The sequence below is a fragment of the Macaca thibetana genome, chromosome 9 (assembly GCF_024542745.1).
Source record: "Macaca thibetana thibetana isolate TM-01 chromosome 9, ASM2454274v1, whole genome shotgun sequence".
Lineage (NCBI taxonomy): Eukaryota > Metazoa > Chordata > Mammalia > Primates > Cercopithecidae > Macaca > Macaca thibetana.
The window spans coordinates 83,380,560-83,394,767 of record NC_065586.1 but is presented as its reverse complement, the minus strand read 5'-3'; positions in this window follow the sequence as shown (position 1 = coordinate 83,394,767).

The window sequence follows — 14,208 nt, the reverse complement described above, 5'->3', positions numbered from 1 at the left end:
ATCTCTGGGACACAGCTAAGGCAGTGTTAAAAGGGAAATTCATTGCACAAAATGCCCACATCAAAAAGTGGGAAAGATCTCAAATTAACAACTTAACATAACAAATGAAGGAATTAGAGAGGCAAGAAAAAATCAACCACAAAGCTAGCAGAAAACAAGAAATAACCAAAATCAGAGCTGAACTGAAGGAATCTGAGACACAAGAAACCATTCAAAAGATCAACAAATCCAGGAGTTGGTTCTTTTAAAAAATTAGTAAGATAGATAGGTTACCAGCTAGACTAATGAAGAAGAGAGAAGATCCAAATAAACACAATTGGAAATGATGAAGGGAATATTACCACTGACCCCACAGAAATAAAAATAACCACCAGAAACCACTATGCACATAAACTAGAAAACCTAGAAGAGATGGATAAATTCCTGGACACATACACCCTCCCAAGACTGAACCTGGAAGAAACAGATCCCCTGAATAGACCAATAATGATCTCCAAAATTAAATCAGTAATAAATAGCCTACCAACCAAAATAAAGCTCACGACCTGATGGATTCACAGCTGAATTTTACCATATGTACAAAGAAGAGCTGGTACCATTTCTACAAAAACTATTCCAAAAAACTGAGGAGGAAGGACTCTTCCCCTACTCATTCTATGAAGCCAGCATTATTCTGATACCAAAACTTGGCAGAGACACAACAAAAAAGAAAACATCAGGCCAATATCCTTGATGAACATCAATGCAAAAATCCTCAATAAAACAATTGCAAACTGAATCCAGCAGCACATCAAAAAGTTAATCCACCATGATCAAATAGACTTCATCCCTGGGATGCAAGGTTGGTTCAACATACACAAATCAATAAATGTGATCATCACATAAACAGAACTAAAGACAGAAACCACATAATTATCTCAATAGATGCAGAAAACACTTTACATAAAATTCAACACCTCTTCATGTTAAAAACTCTCAATAAACTAGATATTGAAGGAGCACACCTCAAAATAATAAGAGCCATCTTTGACAAAGCCACAGTCAACATCACACTGAATGGGAAAAGCTGGAAGCATTCCCCTTGAAAACTGGCACAAGACAAGGATTCCCTCTCTCACCACTCCTACTCAACATAGTATTGGAAGTCGTAGACAGAACAGTCAGGCAAGAAATAGAAATAAAAGGCATCCAAATAGGAAGAAAGGAAGTCAAACTATCTGTCTTTGCAGATGACATTATTCTATATCTAGAAAACCTCTTTTTTTTTTTTTTTTTTTGAGACAGGATCTCACTCTTATTGCCCATGTTGGAATGCAGTGGCATGATCTCGGCTCACCACAACCTCCACCTCTTGGGTTCAAGTGATTCTCCTGCCTCAGCCTCCTGGGACTAGAGTAGCTGGGACTAGAGGTATGCACCACCATGCTTGGCTAATTTTGTATTTTTTAGTAGAGACAGGATTTCTCCATGTTGGTCGGGCTAGTCTCGAACTCCAAACCTCAGGTGATCCACCTACCTCAGCCTCCCAAAGTGCTGGGATTACAGGCGTGAGCCACTGTGCCTGGCCTATATCTAGAAAACCTCATAGTCTTGGCCCAAAATTTCCTTCAGCTGATAAACAACTTCAGCAAAGTTTCAAGATACAAAATCAATGTACAAAAAACACCAGTATTCCTATACACCAACAATAGCCAAGACAAGAGTTAAATCAGAAAGGCAATCCCATTCACAATGGTCACAGAAAGAATCAAATACCTAGGAATACAGCTAACTAGGGAGGTGAAAGACCTCTACAATGAGAATTACAAAGCACTGCTCAAAAATATCAGAGAAGACACAAACAAATGGAAAAACATTCCATGCTCATGGATAGGAAAAATCAGTATTTTTTTTTTTTTTTTTTTTTTTTTTTTTGAGACGGAGTCTCACGCTGTTGCCCAGGCTGGAGTGCAGTGGCGCGATCTCGGCTCACTGCAAGCTCCGCCTCCCGGGTTCCCGCCATTCTCCTGCCTCAGCCTCCTGAGTAGCTGGGACTACAGGCGCCCACCACCGCGCCCGGCTAATTTTTTGTATTTTTAGTAGAGACGGGGTTTCACTGTGGTCTCGATCTCCTGACCTTGTGATCCGCCCGCCTCGGCCTCCCAAAGTGCTGGGATTACAGGCTTGAGCCACTGCGCCCGGCCGGAAAAATCAGTATTATTAAAATCGCCATACTGCCCAAAGAATTTACAGATTCAATGCTATTCCTACTAAACTGCCAACAACCTTTTTCACAGAACTAGAAAAATCTATTTTAAAATGTATATGGAACCAAAAAGAGCTCTAATAGTCAAGGCAATCCTAAGCAAAAATAACGAAGCTGGAGGCATCATTTTACCTGACTTCAAACTATACTACAGAGCTACAGTAAACAAAATAGCATGGTACTGGTGCAAAACCAAGCATACAGACCAATAGAACAGAATAGAGAGCCCAGAAATAAGTCCACACAACTACAATAATCTGATCTTCAACAAAGCTGGCAAAAACAAGCAATGGGGAAAAGACTTCCTGTTCAATAACTGGTGCTGGGATGACTAAGTAAACATATGCAAAAGATTAAAGCTGGACCCCTTCTTTATACCATTTACAAAAATCAACTCGTGATGGATTAAAGACTTAAATGTAGAACCCAAAACTATAAAAACTCTGGAAGACAACTTAGGCAATACCATCCTGGACATCGGAACAGACAAAGGTTTCATGACGAAGATACCAAAAGCAATTGCAAGAAAAGCAAAAATTGACAAGAAGGATCTAATTAATCTTAAGGCTTCTGTGTAGCAAAAGAAATTATCATCAGAATAAACAGACAACATACAGAATGGGAGAAAATTTTCAAACTGTGCATCTGACAAAGGTCTAATATCCAGCATCTATAAGAAGCTTAAACAATTTTACAAGAGAAAAACAACCCCATAGAAAGTGGGCAAAGGACCCCTTAGAAAGTGGGCAAAGAACATAAACAGACACTTTTCAAAAGAAGACATACATGTGGCCAAACAAGCACACGAACAAAAGTTCAATATTACTGATCATTAGAGAAATGCAAATCAAAACCACTATGAAGATACCATCTCACACCAGTCAGAATGGCTATTATTAAAAAGTCAAAAAATAATAGATGCTGGTGAGGTTACAGAGAAATGAGAACACTTACATTCTGTTGGTAGGAGTGCAAATTAGTTCAACCACTGTGGAAAGCAGTATGGTGATTCCTCAAAGAGCTAAAAGTAGAACTACAATTTTGACCCAGCAATCCCATTACTGGGTATATACCCTGAGAAATATAAATCATTCTACCATAAACACAAGCATGCAAATGTTCATCTTGGCTTGGTTTCTCATTCTTTTGTTCTCTTTTCAGGGTCATTTTCCTACCATTCATTTGTGCATGCAATGCCTGAATTTCAGATAACAAACTCCTTCTATGTGCTTTCTGGGGGCATTCCATAGCTGCTTGATATCCAACAGCACTATTCGCAATAGCAAAGACATAGAATCAACCTAAATGCCCATCAACAACAAATTGGATAAAGAAAATTTGGTACATTTATACCATGGAATACTGTGCAGTCATAAAAAGGAATGAGATCATGTATTTCGTGGGAACACGGATGGTGCTGGAGGCTATTATCCTTAGCAAACTAACACAGAAACAGAAAACCAAATACCACATGTTCTGACTTATAAGTGGGAGCTAAATGATGTGAACTTATAAACCCAAAGAAGAAAACAACAGACACTGGGGTCTACTTAAGGGTGGAGGGTGGGAGAAAGGAAAGGAGAAGAAAAGATGACTATTGGGTACTGGGCTTAATACCTGGGTGATGAAATAATCTGTACAACAAACCCCCGTGACATGAGTTTACCTATGTAACAAACCTTCACATGTATCCCTGAACCTAAAATAATAGTTTTTTAAAAATAAATGATCAATATTGTCCCAGTCCTCCATTTTACAGATATGAAAGTTGTGATTAAAATGTGATTAATGTCACAGAAATAGTAGGAAAGCCAAGCTTCTAACAGTCATTCCACAGCCATTGCCAGGGTGTCAAATCCTATGTCACTGCACAGTATTACTATAACAGCAAAGTGTCCCTTTCCTGACTTCCTGTTCCCCACTCTTGATCCAGCATCTTTGGGATCCACTTACAGGCATTTTCTCTGGGCTCCTGCTGGTCTAAATCAGCCAGTCCTGCAGCTCCTTTGCCATATGATCCTCCCCTCCCTTATCAGACACTGTACTTACCCAGGTGGATTATACTGAAACTTAGTCCTCATACTGGCTAGTATCAGGGAGAGAAGTTGGGGTAGATTCTGAGCAGGACCAACATTGTTCTGTAAGACACTTGACTTACTCGAAGCTTCCATATAGTTTCCAAGCAAGGAGAAGGTCTTCCATCTTCCAGTAAGGGAGTGGGCCACCTCTGTAGGCCTAGATATTCCGGAGAAGCTGAGAGGCCAAGGTCCTTAAGTGTGTCTATTAAGTTTCCCCATTCCAATTCTCATGTTCCCACTTTTTTCCTATCAGGACCCTGACTCTCTTGAAGGAGACTTACCCAGGCTGAGAATTAACCTTCTCTGACATTCTGCCATTCGTAATTACAGGCTGCACCTGGGCTTCAGTTCAGTTGGCCTTCTGGCTGCCAGTGATGAGGGACTTTTTAAAGGCTTCCATGGAGGCCCTTTGACTCTCACACTTGGGTTTAAATTAGTGTTTAATAGATTTGATCCTGGCATCTATACTTAGTGCATCAGTGGTGCTTAGCAATACTCTCCCAATTCAACAATCTTTCAAGTTACTTTTCCTCCTGTACTCTCAAATACTAGATACGTCACACAAGTTAATGCATTCGCTTCTACTTATATGCTGTCCTGGTTCACAACAAGTAAAAGTGTTAGCAATTGCACTTCAGGAGCACATCCGAGATTATCTTCCGGGAAGAGATTCTGATAGAACCACTGGTGAGTGAACAAACTCCAGAATCCCATCTTGAGACTCAGGTGTATAGAACTACTACTGCTATCAACTTTCTTAGGTTGGGCTCTTGCAGTTGACCCTGAGACTTAGATTCCTGCCCAAGTGATGCCTGAGGGAGTGCTCTCAGAAGAAATCTGAACAGCGGGGAAGGAAGCAGAATAGGACAGGAAAAGAAGCTGGGAAAGATATGGGTTTAGCTGAAGTCTAGCCTCAGTCTGATCTCACAGGGAGTTCTGGAGCCTCAGTTCTGTACACTGATATCAATCAGTCATTGGCTGTGAGCTACCCATGGGGGAAGGCTGTCACCTTTCAGGCCTTTTCTGAAATTGTTGGCTTGAAGGGACTCCTCAGGGAAAGAGTGTGAACTATTAGCAGCCGACACTCTCAGCAGCTCAGGGATGAGTACACTAGCCCAGTGAAGAGATTCCGGACAGTGCACCAACAGCATCTTCAGTAAAGATGTACTTCAGTGGTAAGAACACTGAACCCAGAGGAAGGAGTCACATGCAAGAAGAAATGGTGGACCAAGAAATGTATAAATGTATAAACATCTGGCTATATCTAAATAAGCACTTTTATACATAACAATAACGGGGAACAATGGCTAATTTGGAGATGAAATGTATTTAAAAGGCAGAATTAAAACAATAAACATTAATAGGGAATATGAGGTAATTATTATTAAAGGTTTCTAAACCCCGGCCGGGCACAGTTGCTCACGTCTGTAATCCCAGAACTTTGGGAGGCCGAGGCGGGTGGATGACGAGGTCAGGAGATGGACACCATCCTGGCTAACACGGTGAAACCCCATCTCTACTAAAAATACAAAAAATTAGCCGGACTTGGTGGCGGGCGCCTGTAGTCCCAGCTACTCGGGAGACTAAGGCAGGAGAATGGCGTGAACCCGGGAGGCGGAGCTTGCAGTGAGCCGAGATCGCGCCACTGCACTCCAGCCTGGGCCACAGTCCGAGACCCCATCTCAAAAAAAAAAAAAAAAATTTCTAAAGCCCTTGTATTTTTGAGGTGAAGGGTAAATCTATTAATTAAATTTAGACTTTATGTCAAGTTATGCTTGTAAAAAATTTAACGGAGCTCCCAGATGTAGGGAGCAAATTAAACACACACATCAAATTTGGTCTTCCCCAAATCCAGTTAATTTGTCAGTGAAAGTTTTTAAGTCCTGGGCCATGGGAAAAGAAACAACAATAACACAATTTTGGAAAAATGAATGAGTGAGAAAAGACTTAGCAGAACTCCCAAATTAAAGTACTAAACCAGCAGCAGGAAAGCCAAGAAGCAACTTGTTTTACACTAAAGAGCCTCCAAGTCTCAGCAATTGACAGCATCAGATTCTTCTGGAAGTGTGGTGAAGAGGAGAGACTAAAATGAGAATGACGCATTGAAAGTTTATTTAAGAAGCAGTCACATCACTAGATCCTTTCCAATCATGAAAAGGTACCCCTTCTATTTCCCTTTTCTTTCCCAGGAAGCATATTCACAGGAGAGAGAGAGAACAGGTTTCCTGCTTAGGGATCCCAAGCAGCGTTGAAGTTGGGAGCATTGAACTGAACAAAGCCAGCTTAAGAAAATGCATGCATATTGAATGCCCAGCTCTCTCTACCCCACTATCTTGCTTAACCCAGATCTAAAATAGTAGTAGCCAACTTTGACTCTTCTGACAGGAGATTGGAAGAATCTTACCTGATCAGCCCAGGAGGAAAACCTAAATGCAGTGACATCACGGTTCTCTAACTAAGCTGCTCAGTACCATCTTCACCAAAACAAGAAATTAAACCAAGAAAGTGGAAGATCAGGGCAACACACCCAGGAGATACACCTGGGTTGGAAGATATATGCAGTAGAGTAAGACAGTGAGGCCGGAATGACGGGGAGGGCAAGTCCCAAGATGACAGCTTTTTGTCTTATGCATCAGGCATAAAGACCAATAGGCTATCAGAAGAATGAAAGATATTTTGTCAGGAAGATGAAAGCAATGAATCTTAGTATCTTAAGAGAAGAGTTAGAGAATTGGTAAATAATTTGGGATTAAATTAGTGATAAGTACATAGAAAACTAAACAAATGGTAAAACAAGATAATTACCTCCAGGGCAAGCAAAAAGCTGCTCAAGAAAGAAAAATTAATCATAGTTTCCTACATGGCTCAGCTGTGAACAGTTTGTGCATAGTTATATTAATGTAAATATATTGCTTGATATCAAACGCAAACATAATATGACTGTCTTGTGAGGGCCTGAAGAGGAAAGAAGGCACATGTATGGTGGGAGCAGTCATTTTCTAGAGTGGGAAGTCAATAGATAATACCAAAAACTGGAAAGTTGTGAAATATAAGAAATTGAGAAATGAATGTTTTTTGGAGACATGGAAGTAGATACCAACATGACCAGTAAAAGAAATGTAAAGGATTGTTTCAGCAGAAGGAAGGAGGGATATAAGGCTCATGAGGAGGTATTTGATATTTTCAACTATGGGTTTCTAAAATTTTTTGGTGAAATAAAATCTAAATATAAAAACAAAGATGGAATGGGAACATAATGAAGCATTCAACTAAAAATATTTTAGTAACAACTACTGAAATAATGCAAAGAAAATATATAACTTCCAAACCAGTATGAGGAGAAAAAAGAAGAAGAGAGGGGAAAAAAACCACTTCAGTAATCCCTTAGAAAACAGGAAAGAAGAATGAAAGAAGCAAAGCAGAAGCTTGGTATTAAAGAAAAAAAATAAAATAAAAGGAAAAAGAGGCTGAACACAGTGGCTCATGCCTGTAATCCAACATTTTGGGAGGCTGAGGTGGACAGATCACTTAAGCCCAGGAGTTCAAGACCAGCCTGGACAAGATGGTGAAACCCTGTCTCTACAACAAATACAAAAATTAGCCAGGCATGGCGGATCATGCCTGTAGTCCCAGCTACTTGGGAGGCTGCGGTGGGAGGATTGCCTGAGCCTAGGAAGTAAAGGCTGCAGTGAGCCGAGATCATGCCACTGCACTTCAGCCTGGGTAACAGAGAAAGACCCTCTTTCAAAAAAAGAAAGGACAGAAGGAAGGAAGGAAGGAGAGAAGGAGAGAGAGAGAAAGAAAAAAGAAAGAAAGAAAAAAGAAAGAAAGAAAAGAAAGAAGGAAAAAAGGAAAGAAAGAAAAAGGAAAGAAAGAAAGAAAGAAAGAAAGAAAGAAAGAAAGAAAGAGAAAGAAAGAAAGAAAGAAAGAAAGAAAGAAAGAAAGAAAGAAAGGAAGGAAGGAAGGAAGGAAGGAAGGAAAGAAGAAAAGAAAGAAAGAAAGGAAGGAAGGAAGAAAGGAAGGACAGAAGGATGGAAGAGAGAAAGAGAGAGAGAGTGAGTGAGATTCAATTAAGGTAACCAGGCAAGCTTTGGAAGAGAAGTGTAAGAAGAAGAAAGGGATTTTAAAGAATGTGTGGATATGTGTGACAGTCTTCAGTCAAACAAACTGATTCCCAGCAGTGAAAAACAAGTACTCAAGCACTGCAGGGCCATGAGGACCTTGAGAAAAAGGAAAGGTGGTAAGGAAATCACTCAGAGTGGGCCCTGGGTGCTGGCCAGTAGGTGGTGCTGTCTGCATGGATAGCAAGATTGTCATCCAGAGCAGCAACAGTGAACAGGAAAACTAAAGCTTAATGAGCCATTCACATATAAGAACATTTGCCAGCTAAGTGTTCATAATTTGAGAATTACATATATTTCAGTATTCAATATATGACTCAATATTTCAATATTCAATCTATACAACTGATATGGTTTGGCTCTGTGTCCTCACGCAAATCTCATCTCAAATTGTAATCCCCACATGTTGGAGGAAAGGCATGGTGGGAGGTGATTGGATCATGGCGGCAGATTTCTCTCTTGCTGTTCTCATGATAGTGAGTAAGTTCTCACAAGATCTGATAGTTTTAAAGTGTGGCAACTCCCCCCTCGCTCTTTTACTCTCTCCTGCCACCATGTAAGATGTGTCTTGCTTCTCCTTCACCTACGGCCATGATTGTAAGTTTCCCCAGCCCCACAGAACTGTGAATTGATTAAACCTCTTTTTCTTTATAAATTACCTATTCTCAAGTAGTTCTTTATAGCAGCGTGAAAATACAATAACCAACACTTAACACAATACAATAACCAACACTTAACTGTATTAGTGATATACTCCTATTAAGCAAAAGGATTTCTTGGGTGAAGTAAACCCAATAACCAGTATTTCTATTCAAAAAGATCTATAAAAATACTAGGTTTCTATATACCAGATACCACTTGATAGTCATTCAATTGAACATTGAATATGCTTTGTTTCAATTTCCAACATTCAAGATAAATATTTTATTCTATTTTATTACCTTTTTCATTTTGTTTAATCATTAAATTATTATAGCATATTTTTTCATTTTTAAAAGGAGAGTATTTCAGTAACTTTATAAATTAAATAAGTTTTTGCTGGCCAATCTGGAAAACTAAGCAATTATTTTAAAAGAGGAAAACAGAGGGCAGAGCAAGATGGCCGAATAGGAACAGCTCCAGTCTCCAACTCCCAGCGCGAGCGACACAGAAGACAGCTCTCACTCTGGAGGAAGCAAGCTACCATGTTGTGAAAAGCCCTATGGCGAGGCCCACGCGATGAGGAACTGAAGCTTTCAGCCACCAGCCAGGGAGGAATGGAGCCCTGTCAGCAACCACAGGAATGAACCTGGAAGCAGATTCGCCAGCAACAGTCTAGCTCTGGTCAACAGCTCTAGCAGCCTCATGAGAGACCTGGTGGCAGAACCACGCAGAAATGCTGTTTTTTGATTCCTCAAACTGTGGGAGAAAATAAATGTTTGTTTTTTAAAACTGCAAAAAAAAAAAACAAAAAAAAAAAAAAAGAGAAAAACACACACCAGAATAAACAAGTACAAATTGAATGTCATTTATTACTATTTTTACTTAGAAGAATTATAGAAATATTTGATTATTTCAATTCCCTATGTGTATAACTGATCAAAATTTGATAAAGAGATAGGTTTAAGTGTATGTGTATATAAAAAGCGACTGAAAGGAAAAAGATAAGTAGTTATCTCTGGTTGTTGGGATTAGCTATATTTTCCAAATACTCTAGAATGAATATGTATTACTTTTGTATTATTAATTGGGTTTGGGATTAAAAACAAATTAGACCAGTATGTTAAATTGAACCAGCATCGTCAGGAAGGGTATAAAAATCACCTGCCAAACAATGTCCATTTCAATTTACTTTATGTCCCTACTAGGACCACTGTGAGCAGTTGTAGGTATTTATAAGAGTGCTCACTCTTTTTTTTTTTTTTTTTTTTGAGACGGAATCTTGCTCTGTCGCCCAGGCTGGAGTGCAGTGGCCAGATCTCAGCTCACTACAAGCTCCGCCTCCCGGGTTTACGCCATTCTCCTGCCTCAGCCTCCCGAGTAGCTGGGACTACAGGTGCCCGCCACCGCACCCGGCTAGTTTTTTTGTATTTTTTTAGTAGAGACGGGGTTTCACCGGGTTAGCCAGGATGGTCTCGATCTCCTGACCTTGTGATTCACCCGTCTCGGCCTCCCAAAGTGCTGGGATTACAGGCTTGAGCCACCGCGCCTGGCCAAGAGTGCTCACTCTTAAGAGAATAAAAGAACTATAATGTAAAAAAAAATTATCTTACCCTAAATTGGGTTAATGATAAGTGTCTAAAGGAGGTGTATATCTAGCATATAAGACCTTCTAGAGAAATATAAAGACATCAGGAATGAAGGCTGAAGAGGAGTACTTTGGAAAAAAAGCTTAGTAATGAAAAGCAATATGAATCGTTTTAGAGATACCCTGACTTGAAGACATGGGAAGTATGTCAAACAGAAGTTGAGGACAGACATTAATGAAGTGCCTTGCTTTCAATTCGACAAATGTCCAAGACAGAAAAATGTCTCCCAGGACAAGAAAATGACTCAGGCAGGAAGAAAGAAGCTAGCTGCAGAGAGAAAAATCTAATCAGGAAATCGAAGCCAGGTGCAGTCGCTCATGCCTGTAACCCCAGTGACTCCAGAGCCTGAGGCAGGAGGATTGCTTGAACCCAGGAGTTTGAGGCTGCAGTGAACTATGATTGCACCACTGCACTCCAGCCTGGGAAACAGAGTGAGACCTCATCTCTACCAAAAACAAGCCAACAAACAAATGAACAAAACCCATAGGGAACGAAGTGGAAGACTTAGGACCTAGTGTCTTCTTTTATCTCCAGCTGGTGGAAGTAGCTCTGGATTTAAAGGTAGAAATAAGGATGGACCAGACAGACAACCTAAAACTAAGAGTCATGCCTATAAAATACTTAAATACATATTAATTTTCACCAGGCTAAAGTGAAAAATGAAATGTTCAATACTATCTATGCTGTATTTGTATGTATGGGATATAGTGTGTGGTGGATGCTGGGCTGGGGCCTTGCAATTATGAGGCTAATAACAATGAGACGGGAAGACGGGAGAAAAAGGAGTATGGGAGGTCTTAAAATATTGATAACTTCAGAAATGTGCTAGGATTTGTGGGCAGCAGATATTTCAAAACATTAAGTAAAGAACACTGGAGTTAAAGGCATGGAGCTTCAGAAAGTTATTAGCACTGATAGCCAAGCATGTTGGTGGGTGCCTGTAGTCTTGGTTACTTGGGAGGCTGAGGTGGGAGGATTGCTTGAGCCCAGGAGTTCAAGGTTGCAGTGAGCTATGGTCACACCACTGCACTCCAGCCTGGGTGACAGAGACCCCATCTTTAAAACAAAACACAATAAAACAAAAATAAGAAGAAAAGAAAGTTACTAGCACTGAGAGCCAGACGGATGCCCAAAGTAAGAGCCCATTAAGAGTTTCCACCATGAGATAACTGTGGAACAGTAATTTTCACGTTAAAAATAGCTTTCTTCCTGCACTTAAAGGGATGATTCAGGGAAGCAGATTCTAAAGGAGAGGTGAAAAAGAGGACATGCCCTGGATGTTTGGAGATAGAACTACAAGCCAACATCCTTGGCAAGCCCTGTACCACCCCAATGCCACCACTCTCTGTTCCAGTGGGTAGACATGGGTGGGGGCAGCATGAGTGATTACAGTTAGGGGGCTAATATCACTGTCTTTATTTCATCATGTCTCCAACATCCTGAGGACATAGTGGCCACTATCCCTCAACTAAAGAAACTGATGAGTGCCGTAGGAACCTGCTTTGGAGGGTTCACATTGAGACTCATCAATGCAGAAAGTAAAAATCTGAGGATACAATTGAATTCTAGACAGCCTTGAATGGTATGGACAAGGAGAAATAAAATCTGCTCACTAAATCAGAATAATAAGATGAAAGGTCAATAATAAGGATAAAAAGGTCAATAATAGAATAATAATATGAGAGGTCATCCCTAGAAGGTTGAAAACATTTTCAAGTAAATATAAGAAACTCCTTATTGTAAGTAGTAGTGCAGGCTGGAAAAATACACCTATTTAGTGCAAACCATGTGACAGGCACTAGGAATAAAGTTAGTCCCTACTCTCACAGGGCTTAAGGTCTAAATGGAATAATAGATATGAAATAACTCAACAAGTAAATAGCTCAGCTGTTGGAAATCAAACCAAGGAGAAGAAAAGAGAAAGGACATAGTGCTATAAAAGTAAATCTTTATAAAATTCAAAACCATTTAAAATATGTTGCCATTGATTTCCTCATGAATAGGTTTTAATACCTCCATCTTTCTCTAATAGTTTTCAGTTTACTAGAAAAAGTATGTGAACTTTTTAGGTTAAAAGTTCCAGCATAGATTTATCACTTATTATATCCTTTTATTCCTTGAAATGGGTGATTGTCAGGCAGAAATTTAGGACAAAGGGGCTGGAAAATATTCATGAGACTCAGGAACAAAGCTATTACTCCAACTGCAAGATTTCATTATAAGCACTTAAATACAGTTCAAAGTCACCACATCTGTAAACTCAAAAATGCTGCTCACTTGGCTGGATCCAATCAATATTTATTAACCATTATGTTAGTTATTCTTCATATAGACAGACGCTTTGTTTCTTAGAAGAAATCACTGTCCATAACAAAAAAAAAAAAACTTAATTGTGAAATGTTTTTTTTAAAATCGGTCTTTTCTGGTTATTGAACATTTCATATGAATAAATTATTCTTCATGCACATGATAGCTTATCTGAAATAGCTTCCCAATTCTTTAAAATGCCAAAGGCATCTTTTCTCAGCATAAGGCATTTTGCCATCACATGGTTTATTAGCAGAATAGGAAAATTAATCTTATTCTAAGCAAAAGCAGAAATATAATTAGCTGAACCAAGAAAAGTGTGACATTTGCCCATGAACTCTTCATTCAGATAATGTATCTATTTTGGGAACTCATGAGACGGAAGCAAGACAAAAATATGAGAAGATATTAGGTTTCTGTATTGTTCAAAATTAGAAAATGGATGTGGCTTTTATGTTGACTCTTTCAAGATAAGAAAATAGTTAAAGGATGTATGAAATAAAAAAGTGACATCAGTGATTATTAGTAATTGTCTGCTTCACAGGAAGCAAACGGGAGTATCACTGTAGTTAGTGGTATGTGAACAACTGATTGTACTGGTTTCTCTTCATGCTCTCGCCTCTTCTCTTTAACTCTATGCTGCACATAGTATGGGATCATCTTTACCACATGCCCCTAGAGATTCTGTTTCACTTCACTCAGAGCCTAGAAACCACTTGCTCCAAAACTTGAAAAATATTAAGAGTTGATGTCCCCAGACTGCTCTTCAACCTTGAACTTGAACCACTAAGCTCCAGGACAAATTTGTTTAAAATGACTGTGCTTAAATTTTCATTTGGGTCTAAATTTGCTGGGAGAGAAGGTCTTTTGTTTGTATTTCCTCACATTGAAAATATTTACCAAGATTATTACACTGAAAAGCCTGACCCTATTCATTTACCCCATTTTTAAGATGTAGTAAAGACATTTTCTGCTGTGGAGGAAGCTATTGTGCAAGATTTTATCATATATTGGAGGAAAATTTGAGTGTCTGAATTTTGTTTCACATATGTGTTCAGCTTTGCACGTGTATTTCTGTGTGCAAACAGAACGTAGAAAAGAGTCTAGATTAGAAGACAATGTTCAAAGTGATTACTTCATCACACAGGTAACAAGCATAGTACTCTATA